The 25,167-nt window shown below is 34.5% G+C and overlaps 1 long non-coding RNA gene across 1 annotated transcript; it reads left to right on the top strand.

Annotated features, from left to right (window-relative positions):
- Window positions 1-1,758: 1,758 nt before the first annotated feature.
- Window positions 1,759-20,918, top strand: LOC130455250 (uncharacterized). Its single transcript, XR_008913172.1, has 4 exons — window positions 1,759-2,592; window positions 9,044-9,165; window positions 20,126-20,210; window positions 20,870-20,918. It is a non-coding gene; the product is annotated as an uncharacterized LOC130455250 (long non-coding RNA).
- The last annotated feature ends 4,249 nt before the right edge of the window (window positions 20,919-25,167 follow it).

Below are 25,167 nucleotides of genomic sequence, written 5' to 3'. Positions count from 1 at the left end.
TAATTCAAGGATCCAGAACAGTCCCAAGGGACTCATGAAGAAAAAGGCTATCCACCACCAAAAGAAGAACCAATGGAGTCTGAATGCACATTGAAACATGCCATTCTTCATTTAATTTACTCCATGAGCTTTTCTCTAGCCTAAATGATATATGTCTTCTTTCACAAAATGATGAACATAAAAATATGTATTATATGATAACACATGTACAACTTATCATATCATGTCTTAGAGAGGTTGGGGTGCAGAAGGGAAGAAGAGAATATGGATTGTCCAAAAATAAGTATTAAATATATTAACAATGTAAAAACTTAAAAATAAAAATATTTTTAAAAGAAAAAATATAATTAAGAGATGAGACATTAATAAAAGACAAAGGAGGAGGAGGAAAAGAGAAAAAGGAAAGAGCAGGAGAAAAAAAAAGGTTGTAGATAGGGAGTAATATAATTGATGGCCTGTTTTGAATGTCAATTTATTGTGTTTGGTGCTCATGTGTACATATGCAAGTATAACTACCCTGCTTCATTTAAAAATCTTAGTTACCTTTCCAAGTTCCATTTTGAAATAGATAACGATATATAAGCAAAGAAACATTCTATATCCAGGATGTGTGATGTTTATCCCTTATGCAAATTTCCAAAGCTATAGAATATTTGAATGAATTGGATTTAATTACTGAAGGAGAGGGGAAAGGGGTATTTAGTGCAGGAAATACCAAGATAAGTGCAAACTGGAAAATTTTATAATAAATAACATAATAGTTTCCTGCCAGTGTGCTGTTTGCTCAGACTCAGCACAAAGGAGAAGACATGGAGACACACACACACACTCACACACACACACACACACACACACACACACACACACACAGATTTCTAGCTCTCAAAATGAACAATGACAGACAAATACCATTGCCATCACTTAATATGGAAAATATTTTCTAAAAACTCAAGCTCTGTGGTTATTTTTATCTTAAAAAACTTGTCTGCTTAAATATGTCACTCTCACAGATATCAATGATAGATGCAAAAATTTGATCATTTTCAATTAGTAAATGACATCAATCCACTCTGACTATGAGCTCTCTCAGTTTCATAATGGACTTCCTGATCATCTTCCTCAAAGCTACATACTTTCCATATGACATCTCATCTGATGTGGTTTTAGATAATGGTAGAAGACAGGCGTGAAAAGCAATTGCTTATGCTACTTTCCCTCTAGATTCACAGAAGACAATTGACTATGTCGATCACACTTGTTTCATTTTTACTAAGGGAAACTTTCTCTTTGGTCTATATTATCCTTAAGAGGAAAGAATATAAATCAGCAATAAGGCCCAACTAGTTTCTCACCTTTATGTTTTTTTTCATAACCAGTTTAGTTGTATTTTGAGGTGATGGGAACCAAAATCATGCTATGAATTTTGTAGAGAAAGCAAGATTTATACATTCAAACTAGAAGTGATATAGCACATATAATACACTGTGAAACTTTTGTGTCAAGAGAGATGCCGATTCAAATCTTGCCTCTGAAGCTTACTAGTTATGTGACCATGGGCAAATAGTCATTTACTTCCTCTAAGCCTCCAATTGCTCAACTTCTAACTCATAACAATAATGGCTAGAGAATATCTTTCACAGGACCCCTGAGATACTACATATAAAATAGAATTTTTTTAAAGTTAAAAAAATATTATCCCTGGTATTATTTTTGGTAGCCAGTGACCATTGTATTATGATGTTCCTCAGGGGGGACTATATTATTGTTCTGAACTCTGATTTGGATTTGAGCCTAATTTAGAACAAGAGACTACCTCCCAGAATCCAGAAGGTGAACCTTTTGGAGAAGACGCCATGAAAATGCCTGCAGAGATCACCTGCTGTACTAGAAGATCCAGAGTAAACTTTGAGATATAGTGAATTTGAACTTTGGGGGGGTTGAATGCACTTGTTTTGAATATATACTCTTATGCCAAAGGGGTCTGCACTAAATTGTTTTTTTTTGTCAATGCACCTATTATTGGTTTTGTTCCTTTTCTCCTTTATTTTCCTCTTATCCCCAAATTATTATAATTTCCCTTTTAAAACTGTAATATTTGTATATACCTCTAGTTCAAGTTATAGGTTAGTTATGTTTTCATAATCCACTGGGGAGACTGGTCTCCCAAAGAGTCATGGGGGAGTGAATTAATTAGAATCTCTGGACTACATTTCCAACATTCCCCCTTTCCCTTTTTGTGTACATGTGTCATTAATTTGGCGTTTTTAGTTTAGTTTCTCTCCCACCACACCCACTCTATTCCACTTGGAGGTGGGGTGAAGCTCTCTTGGTTTGCTCTAGCCTTTTTTACTTTCCCTTGTTTCAAGTTAAACATTTAATAAATATTATTAAATATAATACTTGGAGTATTGAATAATAATATTAATCTTTATACCATTTATCTTTTGTCCTCAGCCTATGATGAAAATGGAGATAAGATAACCTTGCACAGTTTGGGAAATGAGAAAGGAAACATTTCTATTAACAATAACAAGTTCTATTCTTAAGGAATTTGAATATCAATCCATACAGTGTGCAATCTATCACTTAAAGGTAAAAAATTTTAGCACTGATCAAGGGCTAAAATTATAAATGATCTATTTTCTGTTATCATAAACTAAGAAGATATAACCCTGCACTTCAAAATATTTTAAAGTATTCAACAATAAACAATTGTATTGAAACTAGAGGATTAATATAGATGAAACTCTTGCCCCAAATCACAAGGAGCACATTCACCCATAAATATTTAAAAATTATCATTTTAATGTATAGCCTTACCAAATATTCATAATTTGTAAGTTATGTGAAATTTACCTTTCAAAGTCTTGATATTTCTCTCAGGATTGTTTGTTTCTGTATGGATGAGAAAATAAAGATGAGAATGAAATGAAAAATTATGATAGTAATTGTTACTATTAGTACCACCACAATCATAAGCATTATCATTATGAACTGGAAAGCTTTCAAAGTATAGATCCCTTATTATGATCATCATATAGCAATAATATGACATTAAAATCACTTTTTTCTTTCTGTTACTAAATTTATATTGAAGGTAGTCCCAGTGAGACTTAAAGAGGATGAGTTTACCACCTACTTATTATAATTATAATATATCATTCAACTACAAAAAGGAACTTTTTTTATCCATCTGAGTAATAGTTCATAGAATATTGACTATAAAAAATTATAGTAGGATAGCAATTGGTTCTAGTTATGTTTATCAACTCTCATGTTAAAGAAGAGAATAAAATATAACAACTGTTGCTAATGACAACAATAATGATATTGATATGAAATAAAGGCAGAAAAGTGATGATGATGATCATAATGATAGCAATATAGAATAAAGACTTAAAAGTAAAAGAAGTTCAGATTTCTCAATAAACTAATTCCTTATTTACCTACCAACATCAGTATGTAAAACTGACTGATAGATATATTTCAAAACAGTTTTTGATATTATCTATGTGATGACCAAGTTCCAAAACTGGAATAAAAAATCCTTACATGGACAATATCCACATGAATTCAACATATAATATATTTAATAGAAATGTGGACTATATGGCTGAAATAAAGTAGATTTGTTTATTGAAATGATGTTTCATAAATATGTTATGAGCTCAGAAATCATAAAAAAATCATTTTATAGAACTTAGATTTATACATTGAAGCTAATATCCCAAAGATGCAGTAGAACTTTTGTAATTTAGAAACTTTGCTTGCTAAAACTGAGCACTTCCTGAATCTTTCTAAAAATATGACCAAGTAACAAAAATTATATATCAGAAACTCTATTTTCCCATTAACTGATGACAGATGAATACAAACTCCAAGATATCAAAGAGACTTCAATGAATGAATTTTCCTAGAATGTGAATATTGAGGAAAATTAATGTTGAATTTATTATTTATTAGCAATACTTCTATGAGAATCCATTTATTTTTTTCTGAATATCAAGCAGTTCAATTCTCAAGTTAAGATAATTACTCCCCGGCCAGAAGAAATTTAATTGCATGCAGATCCTTGTCTTTTATAAAGGCAGGGTGAAGACTTCTACTCTTTTTCCCCAAAGCATTCGTCAAGCACATACCCTTTTGTCCTTGCTAGACATATCACATATCATCTAGATTTGAGGTGACCTGGTCTACAATAGGGGAAAATAGCTGGTAAAAATTCGATAGAGATGACATATATTTTTTCTAGACAAAGACTTCTAGAGGAATCTGTGTTTCATAAACTAGCTGACTTTCCATTTCTTAAAGTACCAGAGATGGGTGGGCCAAATCACATTTCTCTAGTGAACCTATAATGTTCTATTCACATGAGTAAGAGTCCTTTCTTTCCCTCCAATGAAATAATGGGGAAAGAGTTGAGATCTCTACATCGATTTCTTCTTATAAAATATTCACCAATCCAAACTGTCATGGGAGTTCCAAAAAGCATATTATTGGACCAATCAGAAGGAAAATAAAACTTGTTATAAGATTTTATGTTAGCTTCCTGTTTGTAGTTTCTCTGCACAATTATATATTATTGACCAGTCCTTTATAAGACAATATTGCATGTATGCCCCTATTAATAAAGTGTAATACTCAGAGAAATGAACCAATTTAGTTTATTGTTTAAAATTCCAGTCACTACAACATTATTATGGACAAAATGATTACCAGTGATCACCTGGACATAGCATTGATTCACAAAAATTTGATAACTAATACCAATTTGAAAACATGGCTCAAAACCTTATGGAATAAAAAACTATCAAAACATAGAGTTCTTTCAAAAGAAATTAAATTAGGGAAACAGAAAGAAACAAATATCAGTCCTTGATGAGATAGTTCCAATGATGTTTCCAATGAATTTTCAGAAGAGAAGCTTTCATTCCAATACTTCTATCTAATTATTATTTAGTTCACAGGAAAGATCTGTTTCACTTGGGTAAGAATGGAGCTCAGTGTAGCAACAAGGTTTGGGGATGACTGAATCAGCCAGTGACTTCTAATGCTCTCAGCTGTTAGGGTTAAAAATTAAGGTTGGACTAAATATAAGAGAAATGTGGATCCTGAAATTAATATATCTCGAGTAAAATGACATTTTAGCAGTATTTATTTAAAAAATAGAGGGTAAATGTAAGGTTGAGAAATGAGAAAGAGGGTAAAGTAAGAAATCTAGCTTAATGAGCTAGATATTTGCTCCAACACCTTGCTTTGCTATGGCAGTGCTCCAGAAGCCCAGCCAGAGGGTCCAGAGTTAAATTACCCACTTGGCCTATCTGGTATTAATCTTTCTGGCAATCAGGAAAGGAAAATCAGCTTTTTCCACTCACCAATCCAAAGTCCAAGGGGTGAAGATCCATGAGCAGTCTTACCAGAAGCAGACCAAGGTCTCAAACTGGAGTTCCTCCAAGGCCAAGTTCCAAGGAGAAAGAGGTGGTCATAGGAAGTTGCAACTACTTTTAAAGACCCTTCTTTGTGTCACTTCCTGTGCCTTCCTTCCACTTTACATGGACCAATTGTAGTTTATAAATTTTCTTGGGACCGCCAAGGGGGCACAGTCTTTTTTGAGTTGTCACCCATTTTAGCATGTGGGTTATGGCCCTCCCCTCACTTAAACATAAACTGGGGGTGTATATGCTTCTGGTGATTAAACCTAAAGGTAGGCAAGGGAGAGTTAATCCCATATTCAGATAGCCCTTGGAAGGTAAAGAGATCAGCCAGGTAGTCAAAAGGATTTGAAAGAAGATAATTTGCTTGCCCTGGGGCAGGTCTCTTTAGAACTGCCATTATACAGTTGTGGATTAAAGTACATGGGCAAGAAGAACCCAGGTAAAAGCAAAGGCAAAAAAATCCTGAAACCTGAGGTAATATGCCACAACACACTAGGAATCCTGGGAGGCTAGAAAAAAGCCAATAATTAAATCTATTAGGTTTACTGGTAAAATAAAAAAAAATAAAAATGAGCAAGCAAAGGAGAAAGAACCTAACTACTGATAGCTATTAAGGGGAAAAAGAAACTCAGAGGACAATGTAGTAAAAACACCTATTTCAAAAGTAGCAAAGAGATGTAATAAGTGGTTTTAAGATCAAAAAGAGCTTTTTGTACAAGCTTTAAAAAATGAGAGAGATTGAGAAAAAATTAGAAGAAAAAACAAGAGCAGTACAAGAAAATCAGGATAATTATGAAAGAAAGATCACCCATATGGAAAAAAGAGAAATGTAGGCATGAATGAAAGAAAATAATGTGTAAAGAACTAATTCCATCAACTTAAAAAAATTATACTACAAGATAATGCCTATTTGATTTAGAACTACAAATCATACAATCATGGCATCTAGGAATGAAGAGGGATAACAAAGACGTTCTAGTCCAGTAGCAGAACAAGAATTTCCCCTTGCTTTCCAGATAAAGGGTCATCCAACCTTTACAAGAAGCCTTCCAGTGAAGGGGAACCTACTACTTTTGGGGCAATGTCTACTTTATATAGCTCTAGTTTCTTCAGAAGTCCTGTGTTTTTATAAAATTCACATAAAGCTAATATTTCCTCTTTGAAATGTCTAGTCATTACTCTTAGTTCTGCTCTCTCCAGCAACTAGTTTCTAGTGAAGTCCTCTTCAACCTAGTATTAGTTATGTTAATAGTCATATTTATCCTTGTTATCATTGTTGTAACTATCACTCACATATAGGCTTCTGAAATTTGTAAAGTACTTTATACAGATTCTCTCATTTGTTTCTTACAAAGACCTTGGAAAAGTGAATGCTAATATTACCATTGAAGAAATGAGGAAACTGAGTAAGAAATATTTAATGAATTGTCTAGGTTTATACAGCTAGTCCAAGTTGAATGAATCTAATTTCTGTTATTCTGGATAGCCCTTCAGATACCTGAAATCTGTACCAACATGCCCTTGTATCTTCTCTTATTAAATAGTTCAATTTCTGCAAATGATAGCCCATCATTATCCTGGCTTCATAAATATCCTCTACACTCTCCCTTTGTCCTGGATCATTCTCTCTAATTTATCAGTTTTCTTAAAAGGTGGTAGCAGAAACTGAAGACCAAATTCCAGATGATGTTTAATTAAGGCAAGTGATATGTACTTCCTCCCTTACTCTGGACACTATACTTCTCTTAATTCAGGTAGCTTTTTTTAGGCTTCTTTGGCTGCCCTTGTTTCACTGGGTACTTACACTGAACTTGCCATCTATTCCATTCAGTCACCATTTTGTCATCAAGGTTTCCCTTGACAGGCTGGAAGAGCTCTCACTAAGTTAATTCCTGTTGGTTTAGCAAGTTTTACCAGACTTAATTTCCCCAATGCTGTGAGAGGGCTGCTGTTGCCTCCTATTTTCCCAACACAGGCTCACTTCTCACTTACTCATCAGCTTGTCCCAGGTCGTCAGCAAATTCACATTTGCCTTTCTTCTATTAACCTCTTCCTTTACTAATTAGCTATTTTATGAAGCATCGTCAATCTGACCTGATGAGCATGGCATTATGGAGGAGTTTTAATGTAAAAACTGCCCTGAGAGACGTTTTACTCAAATTACCTAGTAATGTCGATTATTTCCATTCTTCAACTATCAAAGGAAAATTACTCTCCCCTTGCTCAAAACTCATGCCAAATTCTCCTTGCTATCTGACAAGCTAACATGGAGGGAAAATAATGCATGTTAACATTATACATGGCCCCTTCTGTGTCATTACCATTTTGCATTGTGAGCAATATTTCTCAAAATACCATATCTCTGCGTTGTTTTGCCGAAGCTGGCTTTCATGAATAAAAGTGTGCATTTTGCAAAATATCCTTCAATGCTATAGTGAAGTGTGAGTATAAAATGCACCAAACCATAAGAAAGAACCAGAAGGAGGTTAATGTGTTCTCCTAAAGACAGTGACCAGAGATATTTTTCCTACCTCTGTGACCTATTAAACCTGAGAGAAATCACTTAATTCTTATATAAATTTGTAAAATCAGTTATAATGTTAGCCAATTAAAAGCACTGATGTAATAACTCATCTCATTAATGTCTTAATATGTCAAAGACTCAGTCTCATGCATATGCCCACTTTCCCTTCACAGATTCAGATCTTGACCCTATTACCATGAGTGTGTCCACACCATGAATTATGAGAATTACCAAATTTAATGAGATTAAGACTGTGATTATGAGCACAGAGTTCATTGCTAGGGACACACTAGAAGCCTTTCTAACTTTTTAGGACTTTTAAAAATTTGGGGACCCTACTTCTCTGGCCTTTGAGAACTCCACAATATAGCTTTGGTGTAGGATTTCAGGGAAATGCTTCTCATACCTATTGTAAAATGAGGTGAGTTTTTCAAAGAAAAAATCAATTATATATAATCTTAATTGATAACTTTTCCTTGGATAGCATCCCCTTTTCTTGATTAAATATCATTGTTTAATAACCCATTTAACTAGACTATACTGAAGAGCAGTTTAAGAGATTGCAAATATAATAGAATGAAAATGAAATATTTGTAGTTCATAACTTTCACTTGGAAAACATGCCAATAGTCACACAAAGAATTTAATTGGAATTATTTGAGATATACTGAAAATGTCATACTGTTTCTTTGTTCTTTATATATATATATATATATATATATATACATATATATACATATATATGTACTTTGATTTCCTGAATGAAATATTCAATATTCAAATATTCAAAAAGAGAACAAACAGATATTAAAAGATACCTAACAAATAAGGTACCTAAAATAAATAAAACAAATAAATACCTAAAAACCAAGCACAATGCCTTGTACCTAATAGACACTTAAGAAATGCTTACTTATTGAATGAAAAATATTTATTTTGATGTTAAAATATCTGCTGAGTTGTTAAGCTTTTTTAAAAAAATGTGATTCTCTCATAGTATTTGTTCTTACACTAACATGTTTCTAAAACTGCATTTAATTGACGACTTTTGTTTTCCATCAACTAATTATGAACTTATCCCCAGGGCAAAGCTAAACCTTTCTTGTAAGAGACTCATCTGTGTAGAAATGATTTTGGAGCCCTTGAGAACTTGAGATCAACAAGAGAGGGAGAAGAGAACAAAGATTCTTGGAACAATCATCATTAGTGAGTATGAAAAAATAGATGAATGAATAATAGCTTATTTTGTGTGAAACAGTATGCTAGCTGTAGTGATACTTTTCCATCCAACTTGCAGTTGAAATCTTTCATATATTTTGTCTCCCTCATTAGAAAGTAATCTTTTTAAGAGCAAAGAGAATCATCTAAATTTTCTAATTGTATCCCTGGAACTAGAACATTGCTTTATGCACAATAAACAATTAATCCATAATGAATGTTTCATTCAAGCTTTATTCATCCATTCTTTCACCCATCTATCCATTCATTCCTTGATACTCTCTACCCTTAAGGAGCTTTGTTTTGACACCTCTCTCTTCCAGTTGTTCTACCTATCTGATCATTCCTTATCAGTCTCCTTTGCTGATCCTTATCCAGGTCACTAAGGTTGTACCCAAATCTCTGTGCTGTACCCTCTGCTCTTCTTCCTTTCTTGATGATCTCAAGTTCCAATGAGTTCAAATATGATTTCTATAAATATGAATATCATATTTATTTATTCATCATTAACCTCTCTCCTGCATCTTCAGTTGTCCCATGGACATATTGAACTTTATGTTATGGAGACATCTTAAAATTTGGTATTTCCAAAACCAAACCCATTGTCTTTCTTCCCAAACTCTTTTTTCTTCAACAATTCCCTATTTATGGCAAGGGCACAGTCATCTTGAGTCACTGAGGTTCACAACCTAGGTGTCATCAATGACTTCTCACTCATCCCACAAATCCCACAAATCAAACATGTTGTTAAATCCTATAAAAACTTCCTTCACAACATTTCCCTTACATATTTCCTTCTCTTCACTCTTATAGCCATCACCCTGGTCCAAATCTTACCTCTGGATCATCACAGCCTCCTGTTTGAACTTCTTGCCTCTAGTCTCTCTGCACTCCAATCCATCCTCCACTTAGCTGCCAAAGTGATCTTCCTAAAGGTTTTATAATGTCCCTCCCTTATTCAATAAACTCTAGTGAGTTCATATTATCTCTAGGAAATATAATACCTGCTTTTTGGTTTTAAAGCCCTTCACATTCTCATCTCTTTCTAACTCTTCAATTATATTTAATTTTTCTCTTCATACTCAGCAGCGAAGCAACACTGGTATCTAGGCATCTAGATATCTAGGTATCTAGGTTTTATGTCCTCTGACATAAAACTCCATTTCCCAAGTCTGGGTCTTTTGACTATACATGCACCACGAGGAATGCTCTCCTTCCTTGACTTTTACTCTTGGCTTCTTACAAGTTTCTCAGCTCAAATTCAACATTCTGCAAGAAACCTTTCCTAGGCTCCCTCATTGCTAATTCCTTCCCTGAAATTGTTTCCAATTTACCTTGTATATATCATATATATTATATATATATAATATATATATATATATATATATATATATAATTGTTTTGATTTTGTCTTCCTCTTTAGAATATAAGCTCCATATAAGCTCCTTGAGGCTAAAGAGTGACCTTTCCCCCCTCTTTGTAACTCTAGCATTTAACATAGTTCTTGGCACATAGTAAGTTCTTAATAAATGCTGTTTGATTTTCCTTGCCCTTTTTGGATCCCAGCAGTGAGATCCTTAGGTAAAACCATATGAACAGTACAATCACTCTTCCCAACTTTTACAGTAATAAGGTATAATACCAAACTGTTGTCTGGAATTTTTAACTAATTTACAGCTCAATCAACAATGCATTATATTTATTCCTACAACTCCACTACTATTGACTATTTCCTTATTTTTTTATTTACTTCCCCAGTGTGAAGAATATGAAGTAAAGCCTCAAGATTATTACTTTTTATTACTATTAATGATCTGGAGAATTATTTTCATATGATTGATCACAATTTTTCTTTTGAAAATTATTGATATTCTTTGATACAGATCTATTGAGATATTTGGTACTATCTCTTCTTGACAATCTTTTGCAAATAAATTCTCTTTAAGAGTTCCAAAAGATGTCATGGGTGCATAGCACACATCTAGGTTCCCTCTTGATTTCATAGTTGTTTAACAGCAAGTGGAGGAATATTTTATTCATAAATTTTCATTCTGTAGTTGCTAAATCATGGACAAAATGCTAAACATATCAGTAATATTTGAGGAATAAATTATAGTTTGTGGAAAAGAAATATATCTTTTAAGACTACTTCTTTTTATTACAAATCATAATGCATGTGACTTCTATTAGTTTTTCTATTTTATAATGATACTTCATACTTTTATCACAATTTTAAATGAAAAAAAGAGTGTACTTTGAATGAGAGTTTGGCAAATTATAGCTCTTGGGTCAATTCTATTTCATCTGTCAAACTCTATCAGTCTATAATCAGTGTTCTAAGAGTATAATAAACTTTTATTGGATTTAAAAATGAAAGAAATAACATTCTTAGCTCACCAAGCAGTGCAAAAACAATCAGTAGACTGAATTTAGACCAAATGTGTCGCAAAGGCTATTTTGTCAACATTTTGGGCAGGCATAGATGTTATTGTGATTTCCCTGTACAATGAGGTTCCTTGGATGTAATTTATATCACTATGCTATAGGAAGTGATTCTATTGTCTGCAATTCTCATTTAGAATATTTTAAAAAATAATTCATAATCACAAATCTTTCATAAATTTGAAGACAGAGAAAGCACTATCAAAACCAACCTCAAACTGAAAGAGTAAACAATCCAATAGAGATTTTACAAATGTAATCATATAAAATATTTTCCATATTATTCATTGTTTGGAATAGATATCAAAAACAAGAAGAAGAAGAAAAGGTGAAATAGAACATGTTTTGGTCTGGATTGATACTCCATCAGTTCTTTCTTGGAGGACAAATGACATTTTTCCTCATGAGTCTCTGGGATAGTCATAGGTTACTACATTGCTGAGAATAAATAGGTCATTCAAAGCTATGTATTGAAAAATATTGTCTGCCACTGTGTACAGTGTTCTTCTGGTTCTGCTCCCTTCACTTTGCATTAGTTCAAGTAAGTCTTTCCAGATTCTTCTAAAATCATCTTGCCAGACATTTCTTATAGTACAATGGTATTCCATCACATTCATATGCTACAGCTTGGTCAGCCATTGCCCAATTGATAGACAATCCCTCAATTTCCAATTCTTTGCTACCACAAAAAGATCTTGACTAAATATTATTGCATAATTAGAGTTTTTTCTTTTGGGAGGGGGATTTGATTGGTATGGAGACCTAATAGTCACATTGCTAGATTAAAGGGTATGCCTGTACAATTTTTAAACTAGTTAATTGTTAATTTATCCCTATCTATTGATATAATGCTCATTTGTAACAAGTTAAAAAGAATGCTCTACATAACCAATCATACGTTCAATTCAAAGATACTCATTACATACATATAATGTAAAAAAGTAGAAACTATTATTAAATTATGATTATATGATTCTGATTGAAATTTGCTTAATTATGATGAACAAACATTTTTTTGAAAGGTTTTTTGTGAACTTTTTTTTTATTTTGAAAGTTTATATTGTGAACTCGCCTTTCCATTGTCATTTACTTTTACATACTCTCTTCTGCTGTGTGTATGTCCTAGATTTAAATCAAATCAAAACACTACTTAGCTATGTGACCCTGGGCAAGTCACTTAGCCCCCACTGCCTAGCCCTTACCACTCTTCTGCCTTGGAAACAATACATAGTATTTGATTATTGGAATACATGTTTCCAAGAAGGTAAGGGTTTAAAAAAATGAATAAAGGGCATTTGAATCTAACTAAAAATAAACGCAAGTAATAGGTCATACCAACAAGGAGAATAATGCTAAAATCAATAAAAAAAATAAAATTTCTGTTAACCTATTTCTGTTAACACCTACATACACATACAGGAAGAAGAATATAGGAATAAATGAGACATTCCTTAAAAGGTTAAGTTGTTTCTAACTAAAGCCAAGAGCTAACATTGTATGTAATGAGAGAATGAACTAGAACACATTAAAATCAGGTTGTAAAGAATCTTCTTTATCACTATTAGTTTTTTAGGAAATTATATCAATGACAGCTAAAGTGATATGATAAGAAAAACATATTGAGAGAATAAGGAAAATATAGAGGCAAGAAAATCATCACTATTTTCAAATGACATGATGGTTTGTGATAAATTAAAATAAATAAAATTAAAATAAAGTAAATCCTCTTTAAATACTCAGTATTTTTGTATTTAGGAAATCAAAATTAATTCCATTCAAAATACTACCAGTATGTATGAAATATTTGAGATTCTACCTATCAAGATGCAATCACAAATGAAGGGATATGACTATAAAATACTTTTTACACAAATAATTGAAGAAACTATTAATGCTCATGGGTAGGTAGAACCAATATCATACCATGTAATTTAATTAATTAATTAATTATTATCACAAAGAATTACTTTATAGAACTAGGAAAATTAGTACAACTCAGAGATATTGAGGTTTTAGTTCCAGATTACTATAAATATCACAATAAAGCAAGTCACATGATTTCTTTTTTTGTTTCCTAGTACATATAAACATTGTATTTATACTATGCTATATTAAGTGTGAAATAGTTTTATATATTTCTAATGTACATACCTTAATTAAAATAATTACTAAAATATTTACTATTATCTGAGCCTTCAGCAAATCTTGCCTTCATCTTAATGGCTGCTGATTGATCAGTGTAATGGTTGCTGAAAGTTAGAATGTCTTTGGAAATTTCTTAAAATAAGATGGCAATGAAATTTTCTGTATCAATTGAACCTCTTTTTCACCAAAGATTGCTTTGTAGCTTCCAATGCTATTTGATAGAATTTTACCCTCATTAGAACTTCTTTCAAAACTGGAGTCAATTCTCTCAAACCCTGACACTGTTTTATCAACCACTTTAATGTAACATTCTTTAATATTGTTGCATCTCTCTCAGGGAACAGGGAGGTCTGAGGAGAGAGAGAGAGATGGGGAGGGTGGGGAGGGAGAGTTGGTTGGTGGAGTATTCAGAACACATAAATCGTTTAATGAAGTTTGTTATATTGTGTGTGCATAGTTTGTGAAATCCCTAAACAATGACAGTAACATCAAAGATGATTGATCACAGATCACAATAAGGAATATTATAATAATGAAAAGGTTCATATATTAAGAGAATTATTGAAATGTGACACAGAGTCATGATGTGAGCATATGCTGTTGGGAAAATGGTGCCAAGAGAATTGCTTGGCAGAGGGTTGCCTCAAATCTTTAAGTTGTTGTTGTTTTTTTAAATGTAATATCTGGATAGCACAATAAAGTAAAATACATTAAAATTAGGCATGCCTTTATACAGATGTCTCAGAAGGAACAAAATGGCCAGGATCTGAAGATTTCTTATGAAAAAATGTGAGAAAAAGATGGGCTTAATTATACTTGACCTTAAAGAAAATAGACCCTCTAAAAAATGGAGGTAAATTAATGAAACAGATTAGAATCATAACATATAGAAGAAAATTAATACAGTACATAGTATTTAACAAAGTCAAAGACTGAGAGAGTGACTCACTATTTGGACAAAAAGTGCTGGGAAAACTGGAGAGCAATGTGCATAAATTAATTATTGACCAATATACTTTGTTTTGATTGTTTTTGTTTGTTTGTTTATTTTTACTACTGAGAAAAGGCTGAATTGGGGAAGGGGTAGAGATGCCACCTCTACCTTTGATAGTAGAATGTGGAGAAGGGAGGAAAGTATAAGTTAATAAGTATCAGTGACAGGTTTTGAACTCTTTACTTTAAAATGGGCAAAATACTGGAAGACAGGGATTATTTCTTTCTTTTCCTCCCTAGTGCTTAGAGTTCAGTGTCAGGTACATTGTAAAATACTTGTAAATATTTACTAAAATTGTTTTAATTTCATTTCACATTTTCATTTCATGCATTATTTTCATTTCATTCTGACTTTCATCTGATTAAAGGATTATAAATTTAGAACCATAAGAGAACTTACAGGAAGAGTCAAAATCCTTTATTTTATAATATATGAGGAAACTGATGTACAAAGTATGTACTCATTTGGCAAGTGGTGGAGTATTTGAAATGAAGACCTCGGGTATAAAAGCGTTTTTTTTTCATTCATTGCTCCACATTGCCTCACTCTGAAAGTGTCTAGCACCATCCAACAATATAGCAGTTTCTGACTAACCACTTGCTGACTGATAGACTCCATATCTAAGGAAGACTATTGCTGACTGATAGACTCCATATCTAAGGAAGACTATTAAATTTGTTGAAACATAGATGCCTAAAAATAAGGCCATGCATCTGTGCTAGAATTTAAACTTTAAGGGCTCCTAAACATTTGTAAGAATTAAAATAATATACCCAGATATATATTTTATAAAGTTTATTAGAAAGGTAGACAATCAAAGTTTTAAATCTCATCATTCCTCTAAGTAACCTGACCACAAGTTGCCCAACCTGCCAGTCCCTTCCTCTTTCCCCCTTACCTGCCTGCTCTGTTCCTATTTCTTTGTTCAAAAGTCAAAAGTCCTAAAAGGACCTACCCCCTCACTTTTATTGACATTCATAGACTCAAAACCTGGTGTAAATGTGTTATGTGAGGAACGTTGATGGACAGGTCAGGCTACTCAGAAGGGGGAGGGAATTAATTTCTTTGACACACATTGTGTCCACTTTTTTTATACTAAGTGCCAAAGGACAATGAAGATTACTGGATCTATCCAGTTTAGAGGTTACAAAAAAGATAACTATCACCAGAACATTTCCTGTAGTGTTTAGGAGCTATTTGCTTTCCTTTTTATCCACAACATCTGTGATATACAGTTAGAGAAGGGAAGGTTTTGTGTTTGTTTGTTTTTGTTTTGTTTTGTTTTTTAAAGAAAATTATAAAATCGACCTGTTTCAATCATCTGCTCTTGTGTTCTGCCTGGTAACTGTCTTTCAAGTAAATCAGATTAGAGAAATTACATTTACATGTGGATCAGAAAAAAAAGAGAAATGCAAACTTCTGACTTTACAGATGGCTGTTTTTCTTAATTATATGGGTAACAGTTTAGAAATACCTAATTGGTCATGCCTGACAAGTAATAGCAGTTTTTCCAAGATAAACAAATGTTCACATTTTTCATACTTAATCAGGGACTTTATGTGCGAAAATGACCGAATGTATCATCTATTCTGAGCCTCCCGTGTTATTTTGTAATGAACTACCATCTGTACTTTCATTTGACTGAGCCTGTCTGGGATGACCACAGAATCTGATTACATGGCAGATGGTTTGGAGAGAGAAACTTGATTTTTTGAGAAGTAAACACACAAGCACTTTTCAGTATTTGTGACATGTCCCCTCCCCCACCCTCACTACCACTACCACCATCACCACCATTTTTCCAGGCTCAGATTTTTGGAACTTACAACATAGAATAAGATCTGGCAGGTTGCTAATGGGCTTTCTGTTCTAGGGTTGATTCCACAGACTGAAAGGTACAATAGTAAGTCACATAACTGCCATCAGTTGACTTCCAAATATCGGGCCAAGTTTGCAATATGCATTTTATGAAGGTGTGAAGAAAAAGTCAGAATAGGTGTACATTTGTCAGAGGGTGGGCATCACCAAGATGAGATATGCACACTGAACCTTTCTTGTGAGCAACAAGAAGCAAATAGCATATTTTGATATAGGTCAGCTCTTCCCACTTGAATTGCATCTAAGCCTAAATTTCTTCTAAGTGATCTTACTTCTTCCTTTCTTATCCCCACTACCAGTATATGATTTTTTTCAGTATAGTATTCAAATATAGAAACATTAATTTTAATGATTTTTCATTTAAAAGTCATTAAAAAAATTTAAATGATTAAAAAAAAACATTTCTGTTATTTAGTTTGACAATGCTCTCAAAAAGGGAGAAAATAGGGGGCAGCTGGGGAGCTCAGTGGATTGAGAGCCAGGCCTAGAGATGGGAGGTCCTAGGTTCAAATTTGGACTCAGACACTTCCCAGCTGTGTGACCCTGGGTAAGTCACTTGACCCCCATTGCCTAGCCCTTACCACTCTTCTGCCTTGGGGCCAATACACAGTATTGACTCCAAGACAGAAGGTAAGGGTTTAAAAAAAGGCAGAAAATATCTTACTATCATTATTTTACAAACTTTTCAATTTGCTATTTGACATTCCAGCTAATACCATATTTCTTTTCCCCTACCTTGAACTATACTATGTATAGACTTATCCTCTCCAACCCTCCCTCCTCTAAGTTCTTAGAATACATACTTTCCTTCAAGGCTCAGTTCAGCTGCTACCCTCTCATGGTATACTCTTTACTACAAGCTCATCAGGAATTAGTGAGGAAATATTTTGAGCCAAATAGACTAGGCTTCCTTTTGTGGAAAGGAATAACATGATTAAATTTGTCTATTTAGTGTACATAAAATTCTCACAACACATTTTAATTTGTAGTCTAATTTTGTTTGTGTATGTGTATGCTTGCTTGTGCATAATGCATATTCCTGCCTCTCCTACATTTCTTAGGAGCTCAAAGAAATATTTGTGATTGGAGGAACTGGCTCCTATGACATGGGGTAAGGTGGTGGAAGGGGAGAAGCTATTACCAAAGAATAGAATTGCTTCATTTACCTATCCTCTTCAGATGGCCTAGCACAGAAAAAGTCCACTCCAAAACAGAACCCCAAAGAAACTGTCTCCTTGATTCCTATTCCTCAGGACCCAATAGCCATTGCAGAAGACAGAGAGTAGCCTTGAAAGAATGTTGTGCCCCTTGGGGGTGATTTACAGGAGATTAAGGCACAGTAATTTCAGTTTGGAGTGAAATTTCCTTTGCTGGAAAATGAAAGAGCCATGAAGAACTTTTTTGTATTCATTCCACAGGTAATCAGGAAACAGACCAGTGGAAAAAAAAATCACTTCTGTGGCTGCCACAAACTGAGCATCCCCCCCCCCTTTTTTTTTGTTAAGCTGAACTATGGAGTTTACAAAAGGTACTTGCCTCTCATTCTGGCATAATTTCCCATCTTTCCATAGGCATGTTTGTCCTAGGAAAAGTTGTGATATAAACGAAGATTTTCTCTTTCTCCAGCACCTTCATTTTAAGTTTCATCATCTTTCTTTCAGGATACACTCTATGGTCCAAACTGACATTCATATTATTCAAAATACTAAGTACATAATTTCCTAGCTCATTGACTCCCCATTTTCTCATCTGTGCCTCTTAGAATTTTTTAGAATTCCAAGTTTTGCTCAAGATGGAGTTCAAGTGCCACTTTTTACATGAAGGCTTTCCTAATCTACTCCACTCCCTGGATGCTTGTGCCTTTTTCCTAAATATCAGCTATTTTATATAAATATATTTAAAAATCTGTATGTATACATGTTGTCTTCCCCAAAAGAATATGACTTCCTCAAGAACAAGAATTGTTATACTTTTATCTTGGTAGTACTAACATTTGGCACATCATTACTCCTCAAGAAATTCTTGGTGACTGATTGACTTCTGGGTATCCTTCCAAGGAACCTGGTGCTGTGTTGCTCTTCTTTTACCTACTGGAGCTTCTCCTTCCCTGAATCAATACTTATTCATGCTATGTTCTGAATCCTTTTCCCTTGTAGGCTGGAAGATTCAATTTATAGAATAGGTAGTAAATGGCGATGGGTTGGCAAAGTAACAAGCTATCATGCCCAGGAAATATGTCTTAGCATTTTTAAAAGACAGACTGTGTAAGAAATTGTTTAAGGAATGTTTAAGGAATGATGTCAGAGGAAGCAAATATTTAATAAGGATTTATTGTTGCCCACTGTGCTAAGCTATAAGAAAAACATAAATGCATATCAGTCATTACCCTATACTCTAATCAGGGAGAGAAGTCAATACCTGAAAAGAACCTGGAAAGCAAGGTATGGAGGGTATCCAACACTGGGCATGATCATTCTTAGCAGCCAATGGTATAGAAAATAAAGTGAAGTGAGAGTTATAGTTGATTTCATCCTATTCTAAGTAAAAAATAATCATGAGGATTATTAGTAGATTTATAAACATTTATTAATAAAGAAAGATTACTAGGTTTCAGCCTTTCTAACTTTAGGTAAAAATCTAGTCCTCTGTTGTAGATGGCCTCCAACCTGAGGCTTGTTAGAGATGGACCAGAGACATGAGAGCAGCCAGAAAGCAAATCCAAAGAGATAGTTAGTTTAAGAGTCTTCTCCAGGGGTGGGGGGGGGGGGAAACAGAGCTCTCTCCTTCTTGCACTGGTTTTTCAATACTAAGCTCCTCCCAGAAACCTTTGCCCAGAAAGATTACTTGTCAATAAAACTTGCAATAATCCCTTTGTGATGTTTTGTTATCTACATTCTCTTCCTTCTTCTTTCCCTTCTCCCCTTCCCCATGGCAGTGGGCAATATGATATAGGTTGTACAAATTTTATCATGCAATACCTATTTCCATGTCCATCATGCTGTGAAGGAAGACACATATTGGTTATACTAGAGAAAAATTGATGGAGGAAATGAAGTGAAGAACAATGTCAGTTATGTAGAGGGAAAAGAATTGAACTTGGATTAGAAAAACCAAACCAAAACTGGGGTGGAGTTCTACTTTCAATTTATTGGCTGTGTGGTCATGGTCAAGTTCCTTAAGTTCCCTGAGCTGGTTTTGCCATCTAAAAATGTGGATAATGCCACCTCAAATACCTTTCTTATTGATGGCTAGTTGTTGTCCTTCATTCTTGAAGAGGACCAAAATGATATCACTAGGGTGAAGTCATTTTTACTTGTGTATAAATTGGAGTTAAGTGAGGCAGAGTTGCACAATGTCATCAGTCTTATTCTCTTTTCCAGAGTCATCCAAGTCCAATGGCCCGATAGAAATCAAGACTGGCCTTGGTCCAATATGCAGTGGATAATGTTGGCTTCTCTGATGTCTAACTAAGCTCTAATCATTCCATAGATCCTGCTTCTACTTCCTACAAGGCCATTGGAACAAATTGTTCTCATTCACCCCTTCCACAAGAGGAAGTCTGCACATGCCAGAGGTAGGCAGCCCCCCTAACTGACTGACACTGCTGAGATAATTACAAGCATCTGGCTGTTGTGCACACTACAGTGTTTTGGAGCCACAGGTGAAAGTTGGATGGCAGATGGACACAAAAGGCAGAAAGTAGTCTTCAAGAGGGCTGAATAAGCCTTCCACAAGCTCCAGGAGCTACTAGTCTTCTCTTAGTAGGCTGTATTTCTCACCTACCTTAGAAGGTAATGGTAAGAGTAAAAGGAGATGATTGAAGTAAAGCACTTTATAATCCATAAAGACTACATAAATTTCAGCTGTGATGAGTTAATGAACATTTTAATTCCTGTTTAGCTACACCAAGCTATTTGCTATCCTTGATATAATTCTCTTTCATAAATTTGTTTTCTTTGACATGGTATTGTTTCTTTAAACTGTAGAGAAAACTCAGCACTCACAGGTATTGAAGCAAAGTTCACCTAGCACACAGATGACATGGGTATTTATGGATTAGAAAGATTGGAGGGTATTTGGAGAATGCAAGTCCAAGGTAGGAAATTTGTATGGACATTAGGAAAAGGAAAGAAATGAGGGAGGAGATTGCTATGATTGGAGTCAGTGGTCTACACAGTACAAATTCATTAGATAATTCAAAACCCTATCAATTGTGTTTTACTTTACTTGCAGGTTAATTGTGTTTCCAGTCACAGAATACAGGCAGCATACACAGAAGACATTTTATTAAAAAGAATCTTTCTTTCTTCAATTAATTGTCATCATTTTAGTTAAAAGTTGGTATATATACATACATATATATCTTAAATAATTGCGGGTTTTTTGGATAGGAATTTCAAATTAATGCAAGAAGCAATTATTAAGCAATTATTTTATTCAGGACATTATGGTGAGCATTGGGACCACAAAAGTAAAAATGAAAATGAGTCTCTGTCCTCAAGTTGCTTATATTCTAATAGAGAAAAATGATCGAATATGTACATGGGTATGATTAGGCATATGCTGATAAAATTTTAACAACTGGCTCTCCATATAAAAAAGATGTCTCCACACTACACTTTTAAATTTAATTTGCATTATTAAAAATTCATCCATCACTTTCTTAAGTTGAGACAAAAAAAAACAATAAATGACTTGCTGATTTATAGCACTTCCTATATAAAATGCTAGCTCAAATTTAACAGCTACTAGTTTGATATGAGTCAGTATGACTCATTTCTTGCACAATCTATGCCACTGGTTGTAAAATAATAGAAATGTGAAGGGAAGGGAATGAAGGAGGGCTTCATGCATGATTTATCAAAACGGTGCCCAAAATAAGTTTTATTGGAAATGGAATAATATCACAGAAAATAATTAGTACTTTTATAATAATGTATTGTATCAGATCTTGCTTATGAAGGAAAGCTTTTTTATTGTGCTTTAGGGCATCTATGATGTGCCAGCTTCATTAGGAAGGCCTGCATTCAGAGGAATAGCCCACAGTTTAAGCAAGAACTTTTTATTTTCAATGGGGCAGGGGTGAGTAACTCTAGTACTGTGGCTAATGGCATGTAATGTAGCCTTGACACTGAACCTCAAGAATATTTCAGGCATGAAGTTGTGCAAAGAATGTGTTCATGAATACAGACCATGAAGAAATTATCATTAAATAATAGATTGTGACTTGGAAGGAAACTTAGACATCATTTGTCTAGTCCTCTTATTTTATATGTGAAAAAGTGGAGTTTCAGAGGAGCTAAGTGATTTAGAAGTCATAGAATTAATATATTTACAACTGAAAAGGGGCTTTACTAGTCATCTCATCAAAACCCTGTTGAGAAAATTGAAATCCAAAATGGTGAGCAGACTTTCCCAAGGTGAACTAGGTAGCAAATAATGGAGCACAGGATCCCTGATTAATTTCTTTGTTCTTTCCAATATAATGCAATGCTTCTACGTGGGAAAACCTTTGCACATGCATTGCTGATGGCAGGGGTAGATGAGTTGTATGTTATTATATTAAAGTCTCAGGGAGGGGTAGTATCTCTGGTATGGAGGGCTTGTCGTCCCCTCCTAGGGCAGTTCTCCAGCCTCTGACCCCCAACTTGTGGCTCCCAGTAGCTGCTAGCATGTGGCAGGGGCCACACCCCGGGCAACGGCTTTGACAGGCGGGCTAAACCTTGTGAGGGTAGCCATTGGGTTGTCGTCGACCCCTGGTGAATCAGGGCTTTGCTCACCCAGCATGTGAAGACTGCTTCGGCGGAACAGACGGAAGAAACCAATAAGAAGGTTTAACGGCTGAGAGGGCGACGCAGCAAGGCACTGTGGAGTGCTAAGGGTGTGTTGGAGCACAAAAGACAACATGGCCATCCAATGCAGCTGAGGAAGTCTCCAGGTGTAACGACTTTTCGTACCACTGGACCCAGGCTTCCAATGCCAAGAGAGTGGGACTGTCTCTGTGCATCGACTTTTCCACTTAAATCTCCTTCACGCACAAGTATCTTTGTGCACACTCATCTATCATAGATGAAAGTGCACAAAGACAATCGTCATTCTTGGCTTCCGAGAGACTACTACCAAACAACAAAAATAAGACTGTTATGATAGCTAACACTGGCTGGAAAATTAGTGAAAATAATGTAGATGAAAATTATCTTATAAATACTTAATGAAGTAGCAAGTGTTTCAACTTGCTCTTTCATCTTACTTCTAATAGATATACACTACAATTGAATGGGAAGATAAAGAAAGAGGCATGAATTCTGGCTAGAGAAGTAACATAGCACTTACTACAGTAATGGGTTAACAGTTCCAAAAAAGAGATGTCAGGGAGATTATAAGAGGTTTTCTTGGGACAATCATAATGAATGAATAAATGTGAATTTTTAATTCGTGTGTGTACATACGAATTTATCTAAACATGTATCTATCTACAATCTATGTTTCCATCTCTCTATCTATAGGTCTATTTACCTATCTTCCAAACTAAGAAGACTTAAATTATTCGAGCAGAAATAGGATTATGGAGCCTTGGTTTTCTTGTTTATAATTGTTGACTATATCCATCTCAAGTTGGCGGAGACACCAGACATAACTCTAGTATAATTCCTTTCATTTTAAAAATGAAGAAACTGAGATCCAAGGAAGGCAAAAAAGACTTGCCCTACATATGAAGAGTAATAAGTAGTTAAGTCAGGATTCAACCTTGGTCTTCTAATCCTAAATTCAGAAATCTTTTCAATATACCACATGACTAGATTAAATTCTGTGAGTCTCTAGTCCTCATTTGTCCTAAAGAATATAATAGAAATATCACAGATAACCAAGATTTTTATAATTGAAGGTAATAAACAATCAGAAAAGCATGTATAATAAACATCTATAAAATATAGTGAAAGTTCCCATATAGAAATATTGATGAACAGTAAAAATGATGGGCTGGCCACATATCAAGAATAGAGCTACCCAATAAACAGACAGTATACTCCATTGGTGTCCAGCCAATATCAAGTGCCAGAGGACACCGTAGGACCACAAGCTCCATGGCAGACTTACAGTAGGACACAGATAAAAATAGCACAGGATGGGTAGACATGAATAGCTTGTAAGCTGCATTGTTTTGAGGACTATTCACAGGGCTGCTATCCCAAATTCATTGGACTCCTGAAGTAGATTGTGAGTCCAATCCTGAACTAATCCCTGTGGTAGACAGAAGAAAAACAGAAGACAAGCTCCCTGCTCTCCAACAGTTTGCAATCTAGCTAGGGAGAAAAGACAATTAGAAAACAATAAAAGATGGCAGATAATCAAGTGCTAGAGTCTGTGATACAGACAGTAAGTGTGTCGGGATTTATGGTTTTCTCCTTAAAAACATTTTCTCTCCATTTTATACTAGTAAATGTAGTTCATAACCAGAAATAAAATCAAATAAGTCCTCTATAGTTAATATCCAGTGTGTTTGTTTTTTTTCCCCTCCTTTTCTCTCTTGCTGGAAAGATATCGTACTAAACCAAATAGTGCCAACTGAGGGATATTTGGCAAAGATTTATGCAAATTAACTGACAATCACCCTTGATCATAAGGGATAAAAAACAATGAACCACATAAAAGTGGCTCACACAACACTAAGACTGATAATTACATAATAACACTACTGAGATAAAAAGACATAGCTGGAGAATAAAAATTAGCTCTGAAAGGAAGACTAACACAAACAGCATTGAGAAGCTATACAGCACTTATATTAACAAAGAGCTGACAGGTTCCAACGTGCATGTTAATGAGTTCTATCTATTAATGCCCATTAATCTCATTCAGTTTGAAGGACATCTTACCAAGAACATCTCCAATAACAAATGACAATCACATGACAGTCACCTATCTCATCCCATCCCCCTTCAGGAATTCATATCTGGAACAGCAGAGGCATTTGGGGTGGGGGTGTAGAGGAGCAATTACATCTTGTCTTCTGATCAAAATTCAATAAGGAATAACAATAGGAACAAAAGAAAAGAAACCCAAAGAAATTACATAGAATAATAAAGAAAAAGGAGTCAAACAGCTTCTCCAGAAACAATAAATACACATTGAAAAGAAACTGGTAATTTATGTGTGGGGATGGGGTAACAACTCTTTAAAAAATGATAAATTCAAACTAGGTGATTTGCATTGTGCATCTGGTAACAGACACAATTATTCAATTCTGAGTATCATTCAGAGGCACTTTTTTCCCCCAGGAGGATGCAAATGCTATGGACACATTGCAATGAAAAGTGATGCTTTCCTCCCCACCCCCACCCCCATTTTGTGTCCATTCCTCCAGGTGACAGTGAATTTTGTGCATTGAGTTTGGAAAAAAAAATAATTCCCTATGCTCCACATTTGATTACCAGCTGTGGAATGGGAGGCCCTGCTAAGTGCAGAGTGGCTTAGGACCACAAATATGAGTCTATTGATATACTGGTGACTGACAGGCCTGAGCAGAGGAA

Source organism: Monodelphis domestica, chromosome 6 (genome assembly GCF_027887165.1).
Source record: "Monodelphis domestica isolate mMonDom1 chromosome 6, mMonDom1.pri, whole genome shotgun sequence".
In the NCBI taxonomy this organism is placed as follows: Eukaryota; Metazoa; Chordata; class Mammalia; order Didelphimorphia; family Didelphidae; genus Monodelphis; species Monodelphis domestica.
This window is presented reverse-complemented; position numbering and strand designations above follow the sequence as displayed.